The sequence below is a fragment of the Pseudorca crassidens genome, chromosome 10 (genome assembly GCF_039906515.1).
Source record: "Pseudorca crassidens isolate mPseCra1 chromosome 10, mPseCra1.hap1, whole genome shotgun sequence".
NCBI lineage: Eukaryota > Metazoa > Chordata > Mammalia > Artiodactyla > Delphinidae > Pseudorca > Pseudorca crassidens.
Window position 1 is genome coordinate 55,587,792 of NC_090305.1, and position 11,927 is coordinate 55,599,718.

At 40.4% G+C, this 11,927-nt stretch overlaps 1 non-coding gene across 1 annotated transcript; it reads right to left on the bottom strand.

Annotated features, from left to right (window-relative positions):
* Nucleotides 1-11,423: 11,423 nt before the first annotated feature.
* On the bottom strand, nucleotides 11,424-11,496 carry TRNAW-CCA (transfer RNA tryptophan (anticodon CCA)). The gene has a single exon. It is a non-coding gene; the product is annotated as a tRNA-Trp (tRNA).
* Between the last annotated feature and the right edge of the window lie 431 nt (nucleotides 11,497-11,927).

Below are 11,927 nucleotides of genomic sequence, written 5' to 3' on the forward strand. Positions count from 1 at the left end.
GGTTTGGCTTCCTTTTATTTAGTTTTCTTCTCTGATTGTTGCGGCTAAAACTTCCAAAACTATGTTGAATAAGAGTGGTGAGAGTGGGCAACCTTGTCTTGTTCCTGATCTTAGTGGAAATGCTTTCAGTTTTTCACCATTGAGAACGATGTTGGCTGTGGGCTTTTCATATATGGCCTTTATTATGTGGAGGAAAGTTCCCTCTATGCCTACTTTCTGCAGGGTTTTTATCAGAAATGGGTGTTGAATTTTGTCAGACGCTTTCTCTGCATCTATTGAGATGATCATATGGTTTTTCCCCTTCAGTTTGTTAATATGGTGTATCACGTTGATTGATTTGCATATATTGAAGAATCCTTGCATTCCTGGAATAAACCCCTCTTGATCATGGTGCATGATCCTTTTAATGTGCTGTTGGATTCTGTTTGCTAGCATTTTGTTGAGGATTTTGGCATCTGTGTTGATCAGCGATACTGGCGTATAGTTTTCTTTCTTTGTGACATCTTTGTCTGGTTTTGGTATCAGGGTGATGGTGGCCTCATAGAATGAGTTTGGGAGTGTTCCTCCCTTTGCTATATTTTGGAAGAGTTTGAGAAGAGTAGGTGTTAGCTCTTCTCTAAATGTTTCATGGAGTTCACCTGTGAAGCCATCTGGTCCTGGGCTTTTGTTTGTTGGAAGATTTTTAATCACAGTTTCAATTTCAGTGCTTGTGATTGGTCTGTTCATATTTTCTATTTCTTCCTGGTTCAGTCTTGGCAGGTTGTGCATTTCTAAGAATTTGTCCATTTCTTCCAGGTTGTCCATTTTATTGGCATAGAGTTGCTTGTATTAATCTCTCATGATCTTTTGTATTTCTGCAGTGACAGTTGTTACTTCTCCTTTTTCATTTCTAATTCTGTTGTTTTGAGTCTTCTCCCTTTTTTTTCTTGATGAGTCTGGCTAATGGTTTATCAATTTTGTCTATCTTCTCAAAGAACCAGCTTTTAGTTTTATTGATCTTTGCTATCCTTCATTTCTTTTTCGTTTATTTCGGATCTGATCTTTGATTTCTTTCCTTCTGCTAACGTTGGGGTTTTTTTGTTCTTTTTTTTCTAATTGCTTTAGGTGCATGGTTAGGTTGTTTATTTGAGATGTTTCCTGTTTCTTAAGGTAGGATTGTATGGCTATGAACTTCCCTCTGCTTTTGCTGCATCCCATAGCTTTTGGGTCATGTGTCTGTATTGTCATTTGTTTCTAGGTATTTTTTGATTTACTCTTTGATTTCTTCAGTGATCACGTCGTTATTAAGTAGTGTATTGTTTAGCCTCCATGTGTTTGTATTTTTTACAGATCTTTTCCTGTCATTGATATCTAGTCTCATAGCGTTGTGGTCGGAAAAGATACTTGATACAATTTCAATTTTCTTAAATTTACCAAGGCTTGATTTGTGACCCAAGATATGATCTATCCTGGAGAATGTTCTATGAGCAGTTGAGAAAAATGTGTATTCTGTTGTTTTTGGATGGAATGTCCTATAAATATCAATTAAGTCCATCTTGTTTAATGTATCATTTAAAGCTTGTGTTTCCTTATTTATTTTCATTTTGAACGATCTGTCCATTGGTGAAAGTGGGGTGTTAAAGTCCCCTACTATGAATGTGTTACTGTCGATTTCCCCTTTTATGTCTGTTAGTATTTGCCTTTTATATTGAGGTGCTCCTATGTTGGGTGGATAAATATTTACAATTGTTGTATCTTCTTCTTGGATCGATCTGTTGATCGTTATGTAGTGTCCTTCTTTGTCTCTTCTAATAGTCTTTATGTTAAAGTCTATTCTGTCTGATAGGAGAATTGCTACTCCAGCTTTCTTTTGGTTTCCATTTGCATGGGATATCTTTTTCCATCCCCTTACTTTCAGTCTGTATGTGTCTCTAGGTCTGAAGTGGGTCTCTTGTAGACAGCATATATATGGGTCTTGTTTCTGTATCTATTCAGCACGTCTGTGTCTTTTGCTTGGAGCATTGAATCCATTTACATTTAAGGTAATTATCGATATGTATGTTCCTATTCCCATTTTCTTAATTGTTTTGGGTTTATTATTGTAGGTCTTTTCCTTCTCTTGTGTTTTTGCCTAGAGAAGTTCCTTTAGTGCTTGTTGTAAAGCTTGTTTGGTGGTGCTGAACTCTCTCAGCTTTTGCTTGTCTGTAAAGGTTTTAATTTCTCCATCAAATCTGAATGAGATCCTTGCTGGGTAGAGTAATCTTGGTTGTAGGTTTTTCTCCTTCATCACTTTAAATATGTCCTGCCACTCCCTTCTGGCTTGCAGAGTTTCTACTGAAAGATCAGCTGTTAACCTTATGGGGATTCCCTTGTGTGGTATTTGTTGTTTTTCCCTTGCTGCTTTCAATATGTTTTCTTTGTATTTGATTTTTGACAGTTTGATTAATGTGTCTTGGTGTGTTTCTCCTTGGGTTTATCCTGTATGGGACTTTCTGTGCTTCCTGGACTTGATTAACTATTTCCTTTCCCATATTAGGGAAGTTTTCAACTCTAATCTCTTCAAATATTTTCAGTCCCTTTCTTTTTCTCTTCTTCTTCTGGGACCCCTGTAGTTCAAATGTTGGTGCGTTTAATGTTGTCCCAGAGTTCTCTGAGAGTGTCCTCAGTTCTTTTCATTCTTTTTTCTTTATTCTGCTCTGCAGTAGTTATTTCCACTATTTTATCTTCCAGGTCACTTATCCGTTCTTCTGCCTCAGTTATTCTGCTATTAATCCCTTCTAGAGTATTTTTAATTTCATGTATTGTGTTGTTCATCATTGCTTGTTTCCTCTTTAGTTTTTCCAGGTCCTTGTTAAATGTTTCTTGCATTTACTCTATTATATTTCCAAGATTTTGGATCATCTTTACTATCATTATTCTGAATTCTTTTTCAGATAGAAGGCCTATTTCCTCTTCATTTGTTAGGCCTGGTGGGTTTTTATCTTGCTCCTTTATCTGCTGTGTGTTTTTCTGCCTTCTCATTTTGCTTATCTTACTGTGTTTGGGGTCTCCTTTTTGCAGGCTGTAGGTTCATAGTTCCCGTTGTTTTTGGTGTCTGTCCCCAGTGGCTAAAGTTGGTTCAGTGGGTTGTGTAGGCTTTCTGGTGGAGGGGACTAGTGCCTGTGTTCTGGTGGATGAGGCTGGATGTTGTCTTTCTGTTGGGCAGGTCCACGTCTGGTGGTGTCCTTTGGGGGTGTCTGTGGCCTTATTATGATTTTAGGCAGCCTCTCTGCTAATGGGTGGGGTTGTGTTCCTGTCTTGCTAATTGTTTGGCATAGGGTGTCCAGCACTGTAGCTTGCTGGTCGTTGAGTGAAGCTGGGTGCTGGGGTTGAGATGGATATCTCTGGGAGATTTTCACCATTTGATATTACATGGAGCTGGGAGGTCTCTTGTGGACCAGTGCCCTGAAGTTGGCTCTCCCACCTCAGAGCCACAGCACTGACTCCTGGCTGTAGCACCAAGAGCTTTTTATCCACATGGCTCAGAATAAAAGGGAGAAACAGTCGAAAGAAATAAAGAAAGAGGATAAAATAAAATAAAGTAAGATAAAATAGTTATTAAAATAAAAATTAAGAAAAATTTTTTTAAAGTAAAAAAAAAAAAAAACCGACGGACAGAACCCTAGGACAAATGGTGAAAGCAAAGCTATACAGACAAAATCTCACACAGAAGCATACACATACACACTCACAAAAAGAGGAAAAGGGGAAAAAAATAATATATCTTGCTCTCAACGTCCACCTCCTCAACTTTGTATGATTCGGTGTCTATTCAGGTATTTCACCGATGCAGGGTCCATCAAGTTGATTGTGGAGATTTAATCCGCTGCTCCTGAGGCTGCTGGGAGAAATTTCCCTTTCTCTTCTTTGTTAGCACAGCTCTCGGGTTCAGCTTTGGATTTGGCCCCGCATCTGCGTGTAGGTTGCCGGAGGGCGTCTGTTCTTCGCTCAGACAGGACGGGGTTAAAGGAGCAGCTGATTAGGGGCTCTGGCTCACTCAGGCGGAGGGGTGGGGGGAGGGAGGGGCACGCAGTGCGCGGGGTGAGCCTGCGGCGGCAGAGGCCAGCGTGACGTTGTACCAGCCTGAGGCGGGCCGTGCGTTCTCCCGGGGAAGTTGTCCCTGAATCACGGGACCCTGACAGTGGCGGGCTGCACAGGCTCCCCTGAGGGGAGATGTGGATAGTGACCTGTGCTCGCACACAGGCTTCTTGGTGGCTGCAACAGCGGCCTTAGCGTCTCATGCCCGTCCCTTGGGTCCGCGCTGATAGCCGTGGCTCACTTCCGTCTCTGGAGTTCCTTTAAGCAGCGCTCTTAATCCCCTCTCCCAGGTACTTGGGGAGTTTCTTGCCTTTTGGGAGGTCTGAGGTCTTCTGCCAGCGTTCAGTGGTGGTTCTGTAGGAGTTGTTACACGTTTAGATGTATTTCTGATGTATCTGTGGGGAGGAAAGTGATCTCCGCGTCTTACTCTTCCGCCATCTTCCCCCTCCTTTCCCAGATTCTTTTTGATTATAGGTTATTACAAGATATTGAATATAGTTCCCTGCACTACACGGTAGTTGTTTAACTCTATTTTTAAAATTTTACTTATTTTTTTATACCACTGGTTCTTATTAGTTATCAGTTTTATACACATCAGTGTATACATGTCAATCCCAATTGACCAATTCATCACACCACCATCCCCACCCCCCCGCGGCTTGCCCCCTTGGTGTCCAGACGTTTATTTTCTACATCTGTGTCTCAGTTTCTGCCCTGCAAACCTGTTCATCCGTACCATTTTTCTAGGTTCCACAAACATGCGTTAATATACGATATTTGTTTTTCTCTTTCTGAATTACTTCACTCTGTATGACAGTCTCTAGATCCATCCACATCTCAACAAGTGACCCAATTTTGTTCCTTTTTATGGCTGAGTGATATTCCATTGTATGTATATACCACATCTTCTTTATCCATTCATCTGTCGATGGGCACTTAGGTTGCTTCCATGACCTGGCTGTTGTCAATAGTGCTGCAATGAACATTGGGGTACATGTGTCTTTTTGAATTATTGTTTTCTCTGGGTATATGCCTAGTAGTGGGATTTCTGGATATGGTAATTCTATTTTTAGTTTTTTAAGGAACCTCCATACTGTTCTCCATGTGGCTGTATCAATTTACATTCCCACCAACAGTGCAAGAGGGTTCCCCTTTCTCCACACCCTCTCCAGCATTTGTTGTTTGTAGATTTTCTGATGATGCCCATTCTAACTGGTGTGAGTTGAGGTGATACCTCATTGTAGTTTTGATTTGCAGTTCTCTAATAGTGATGTTGAGCAGCTTTTCATGTGTTTCTTGGCCATATGTATGTCTTCTTTGGAGAAATGTCTATTTTGGTCTTCTGCCCATTTTTGGATTGGGTTGTTTGTTTCTTTAATATTGAGCTGCATGAGCTGTTTATATATTTTGGAGATCAATTCTTTGTCCGTTGATTCATTTGCAAATATTTTCTCCCATTCTGAGAGTTGTCTTTTCGTCTTGTTTATGGTTTCCTTTGCTGTGCAAAGGCTTTGAAGTTTCATTAGGTCCCATTTGTTTATTTTTGTTTTTATTTCCGTTACTCTAGGAGGTTGAGTAATGGAAAAAGGAGCTTGCTGTGATTTATGTCAAAGAGTGTTCTTCCTATGTTTTCCTCTAAGAGTTTTACAGTGTCCGGTCTTACATTTAGGTCTCGAATCCATTTTGAGTTTATTTTTGTGTATGGTGTTAGGGAGTGTTCTAATTTCATTCTTTTATATGTAGCTGTCCAGTTTTCCCAGCACCACTTATTGGAGAGACTGTCTTTTCTCCATTGTATATCCTTGCATTGTTTGTCATAGATTAGTTGACCATAGGTGCGTGGGTTTATCTCTGGGTTTTCTATCTTGTTCCATTGATCTATGTTTCTGTTTTTGTGCCAGTACCATATTGTCTTGATTACTGTAGCTTTGTAGTATAGTCTGAAGCCAGGGAGTCTGATTCCTCCCACTCTTTTTTTTTCCCTAAAGACTGCTTTGCCTATTCGGGGTCTTTTGTGTCGCCATACAAATTTTAAGATTTTTTTGTTCTAGGTCCGTAAAAAATGCCATTGGTAATTTGATAGGGATTGCATTGAATCTGTAGATTGCTTTGGGTAGTATAATCATTTTCACAATATTGATTCTTCCAATCCAAGAACATGTTATATCTCTCTATCTGTTGGTATCATCTTTAATTACTTTCATCAGTGTTTTATAGTTTTCTGCATACAGGTCTTTTGCCTCCCTAGGTAGGTTTATTTCTAGGTATTTTATTCTTTTTGTTGCAGTGGTAAATGGGAGTGTTTCCTTAATTTCTCTTTCGGAGTTTTCATCATTAGTGTATAGGAATGCAAGAGATTTCAGTGCATTAGTTTTGTATCCTGCAACTTTACCAAATTCATTGATTAGCTCTAGTAATTTTCTGGTGGCATCTTTAGGATTCTCTATGTATAGTATCATATCATCTGCAAAGAGTGACAGTTTTACTTCTTCTTTTCCAATTTGTATTCATTTCTTTTTCTTCTCTGATTGCCATGGGTAGGACTTCCAAAACTATGTTGAATAATAGTGGCGAGAGTGGACATCTTGTCTTGTTCCTGATCTTAGAGGAAATGCTTTCAGTTTTTCACCATTGAGAATGATGTTTGTTGTGGGTTTGTCATATATAGCCTTTATTATGTTGAGGTAGGTTCCCTCTATGCCCACTTTCTGGAGAGTTTTTATCATAAATTGGTGTTGAATTTTTTCAAAAGCTTTTTCTACATCTATTGAGTTGTTCATATGGTTTTTCTTCTTTAATTTGTTAATATGGTGTATCACATTGATTGATTTGCATCTAGTGAAGAATCCTTGCATCCCTGGGATAAATCCCACTTAATCATGGTGTATCATCCTTTTAATGTGTTGTTGGATTCTGTTTTCTAGTATTTTGTTGAGGATTTTGGCATCTATATTTGTCAGTGATATTGGTCTGTAATTTTCCTTTTTTGTAGTATCTTTGTCTGGTTTTGGTATCAGGGTGATGGTGGCCTCATAGAATGAGTTTGGGAGTGTTCCTTCTTCTGCAGTTTTTGGAATAGTTTGAGAAGGGTGGGTGTTAGCTCTTCTCTAAATGTTTGATAGAATTTACCTGTGAAGCCATCTGTTCCTGGACTTTTGTTTTTTGGAAGAGTTTTAATCACAGTTTCAATTTCATTACTTGTGATTGGGCTCTTCATATTTTTTATTTCTTCCTGGTTCAGTCTTGGCAGGTTGTGCATTTCGAAGAATTTGTCCATTTCTTCCAGGTTGTCCATTTTATTGGCATAGAGTTGCTTTTAGTAGTCTCTTAGGATGCTTTGTATTTCTGCGGTGTCTGTTGTAACTTCTCCTTTTTCATTTCTAATTTTATTGATTTGAGTCCTCTCCCTCTTTTTCTTGATGAGTCTGGCTAATGTTTTATCAATTCTGTTTATCTTCTCAAAGAACCTGCTTTTAGTTTTATTCATCTTTGCCCTTGTTTTCTTTGTTTCTATTTCATTTATTTCTGCTCTGATCTTTATGATTTCTTTCCTTCTGCTAACTTTGGGTTTTGTTTGTTCTTCTTTCTCTAGTTCCTTTAGGTGTAAGGTTAGATTGTTTATTTGAGATTTTTCTTGTTTCTTGAGGTAGGCTTGTATAGCTATAAACTTCCCTCTTAGAACTGCTTTTGCCGCATCCCATAGGTTTTGGATTGTCGTGTTTTCATTGTCATTTGTCTCTAGGTATTTTTTGATTTCCTCTTTGATTTCTTCAGTGACCTCTTGATTATTTAGTAATGTATTGTTTCGCCTCCATGTGTTTGTGTTTTTTTCCCTGTGTTCATTTCTAATCCCATAGTGTTTTGGTCAGAAAAGATGCTTGGTATGATTTCAATTGTCTTAAATATACTGAGGCTTGATTTATGACCCAAGATGTGATCTATCCTGGAGAATGTTCCATGCGCACTGAGAAGAAAGTGTAATCTGCTGTTTTTGGATGGAATGGCGTATAAATATCAATTAAATCTATCTGGTCTATTGTGTCATTTAAAGCTTGTGTTTCCAGGGCTTCCCTGGTGGTGCAGTGGTTGAGAGTCCGCCTGCCAATGCAGGGGACATGGGTTTGTGCACTGGTCTGGGAAGATCCTACATTCCACGGAGTGGCTGGGCCTTTGAGCCATGGCCGCTGAGCCTGTGCGTCCAGAGCCTGTGCTCCGCAACGGGAGAGGCCACAACAGTGAGGGGTCCACGTACCCGCCCCCCAAAAAAAAGCTTGTGTTTCCTTATTTATTTTTATTTTGCATGATTTGTCCATTGGTGTAAGTGAGGTGTTAAAGCCCCCCACTATTACTGTGTTAGTGTCGATTGCCTCTTTTATAGCTGTTAGCAGTTGTCTTATGTATTGAGGTGCTCCTATGTTGGGTGCATATATGTTTATAATTGTTATATCTTCTTCTTGCATTGATCCTTTGATCATTATGTAGTGTCCTTCCTTGTCCCTTGTAACATTCTTTATTTTAAAGTCTGTTTTATCTGATATGAGTATTGCTACTCCAGCTTTCTTTTGATTTCCATTTGCATGGAATATCTTCTTCCATTCCCTCACTTTCAGTCTGTGTCTCTAGGTCTGAAGTGGGTTTCTTCTAGACAGCATATATTTGGGTCTTGCTTTTGTATCCTTTCAGCAAGCCTGTGTCTTTTGGTTGGAGCATTTAATCCATTCACGTTTAAGGTAATTATCGATATGTATGTTCCTATGACCTTTTTCTTAATTGTTTTGGGTTTGTTTTTGTAGGTCCTTTTCTTCTCTTGTGTTTCCCCTTAGAGAAGTTCCTTTAGCATTTGTTGTAGAGGTGGTTTGGTGGTGCTGAATTTTCTTAGCTTTTGCTTGTTTGTAAAGATTTTGATTTCTCCTTTGAATCTGAATGAGATCCTTTCTGGGTAGAGTAATCTTGGTTGTAGGTTCTTCCCTTTCATCACTTTAAGTATATAATGCCACTCCCTTCTGGCTTGTAGAGTTTCTGCTGCGAAATCAGCTGTTAAACTTATGGGAGTTCCGTTGTTTGTTATTTGTCATTTTTCCCTTGCTGCTTTCAATAATTTGTCTTTAATTTTTGCCAATTTGATTACTGTGTGTCTCGGCGTGTTTCTCCTTGTGTTTAGCCCATATGGGAGTCGCTGCGCTTCCTGAACTTGGGTGGCTATTTCCTTTTCCATGTTAGGGAAGGTTTTGACTATATCTCTTCAAATATTTTCTCTGGTCCTTTCTCTCTTTCTTTTCCTTCTGGGACCCCTATAATGTTGTCCCAGAGGTCTCCTAGGCTGTCTTCATTTCTTTTCATTCTTTTTTCTTTATCTTGTTCCCCAGCAGTGAATTCCACCATTCTGTCTTCCAGGTCACTTATCCGTTCTGCCTCAGTTATTCTGCTATTGATTCCTTCTAGTGTAGTTTTCATTTCAGTTATTGTATTGTTCATCTCTGTTTGTTCTTTAATTTTTCTAGGTCTTTGTTAAACATTTCTTGCACCTTCTCGATCTTTGCCTCTATTCTTTTTCCAAGGTCCTGGATCATCTTCACTATCATTATTCTGAATTCTTTTTCTGGCAAGTTGCTTATCTCCACTTCATTTAGTTGTTTTTCTGGGGTTTTATCTTGTTCCTTCATCTGATACATAGCCCTCTGCCTTTTCATCTTGTCTGTCTTTCTGTGAATGTGGTTTTTGTTCCACAGGCTGCAGGATTGTAGTTCTTGCTTCTGCTGTCTGCCCTCTGTTTAACTCTTAATACACTAAACTTTTATGTATCTTCCTTGCGCTGTTTTCGGCCGCTTGACTGATGCACTAGTCCTATCATGCCTGTAAGACAGCCTTGGATACATATTAAGAGGCTTGTGTCATTTGGTGAGGATGGAGGACTCTTCATCAAGTAGGGAATCACTAATTCCATAACACCAAAGCCCAACACTCTACAGCACAGGGATTTTGTCTTAGAGACTGAAAAATCTCAATAGGTCACAAAGGGTGAAATACTCTGTTATTGTTTATCTTTCCTGACATTTATGACTTGTCTTCCAAATAGGCTGTGTGAGTTTTGAAGCAGGGATGTTGCATTATTGCTCACTGACTTCCTTGTGGCACGAGGACAGGGCTTTGCCCACAGTGAGCACTCCATGACTCCTTGATGTGATTTGAGGGTTTAGACTTGATCGTGTCCCCAGGCTCACTGATTCATTCATTCAGTCCACACAAACTTATTGAGCATCTACTAAGTGCCAAGCACTGTCCTAAGCACATGGGACTGAATAGTCTCTGCCCTCTTAGAGTTGAAATCAGGTGGAGGAGACAGACAATAAGCAAGGCAAATCAGGAAATATATCATATAGCAGGTAATGATAAGTGCTAGGAAGGAACAATACAGGAGCAAAGGTGGATAAAGGGTGTTGGGAGGGTGGTCAGGGAGACTTCTGGGTGAGGACCAAGAAGGTGAAGGAGGGAGCCTTATGTATCTCGAGGGAAGAGTTTTGAGAGCTGAGCACACAGCATGTGAAAAGGCCCTGAGGCAAGCGTGCCAGGAGTGTTCAATAATCCCAGCTCTGGCCCACCAGTCTCTGGATAGATTATCTTGCTTCTAGTCTCTGTGACCTCACCTACCCTACCACTCACCTGGTTCTCTGCATGCCAGCCATGCTGGCCTCCTGCATGGGGGACTGTGTGCACCTCTGCAACCTCTTTTCTTCCCCTCTTGCCAGAAGGGCTTCAAGGTAAGCAGTGCTCCTCTGACCTAACCCTTTCTTGCCTGGAGTTTGAGCTGCTCTTGCCCCTCAGGCCTCAGGATGAGGCTGCTTCTGGAGAGACAGTTGGCAGTGTCTTCCGTGCAATGACTTCAGAAGGTTGTCAGTGGTAATGAAGGAGGAAGCTGTCTTCGAGTCAGTAGGAACATGGTTTAAGTTCAAGAACAGAAAGGCATGTAGGGAGGAAATGCTGGGGAAGCTTGGGGTATCTCCAAAGATCCTCAGCAGGGAACCACCCATTGACATCTTCTTGAAGGCAGATAAGACTAGTCTGCTGTGAGCTCACCCCAAGGAGAAGTTCTCACACCAGGGCTTTAAAGGGCTTGCCTCAGTGTCTCCTCTGTAACCCCAAAGTCCTTTTTCCTAAGGCTTTTCTGGAAATTTATTATAAAATGCTCCAGGCCTGCCAAAGATTTGCAGCCATTTTTTTTTTTTTTAATTTTGTCTGCATCGGGTCTTCATTGCATGCTCTTCATTGTGGTGCACGGGCTTCTCTAGCTGTGGTGCATGGGCCCTAGAATGCACGGGCTCAGTAGTTGCGGTGCATGGGCTCTGTAGTTGTGGCATGTGGGATCTTAGTTCCCCGACCAGGGATCAAACCTGGGCCCTCTGCTTTGGGAGCGTGGAGTCTTAACCACTGGACCACCGGGGAAGTCCCAGACTTTTTTTTTTTTTTTAAAATAAGATTATTTTATCTAGGATTGCCATTCAAATATAGAAAAATAGAATGGAAAAGTCCTTGGGAAGAATCAAAACAATGCAAATGTATTACCTCTCTGCTTCTAACACTTCAGTTTATGGCTGTTTCTCATGGCTGATTACGGCTTCGAATAACAAAGGGATGTACTAGGCAGAAAACACTTTCTAGCCATCAGATTGAGGAAGGTGGAATTCGGAATACCTTTTTTTAAAAAAGTTTGTGATTTTTATTCCTTTATGTGGGAACTATGATGCAGGTTAGTCTGGTCAAAACAATCATCTGGAATAAGCACAAATAATTCCTGCCCTTCCTAACTCCTCACTGTCAGCCCTTTGGGGCCTCAGCCTGGGAACAGAGCAAGATTGCCCGCCGCCCACCTCTGT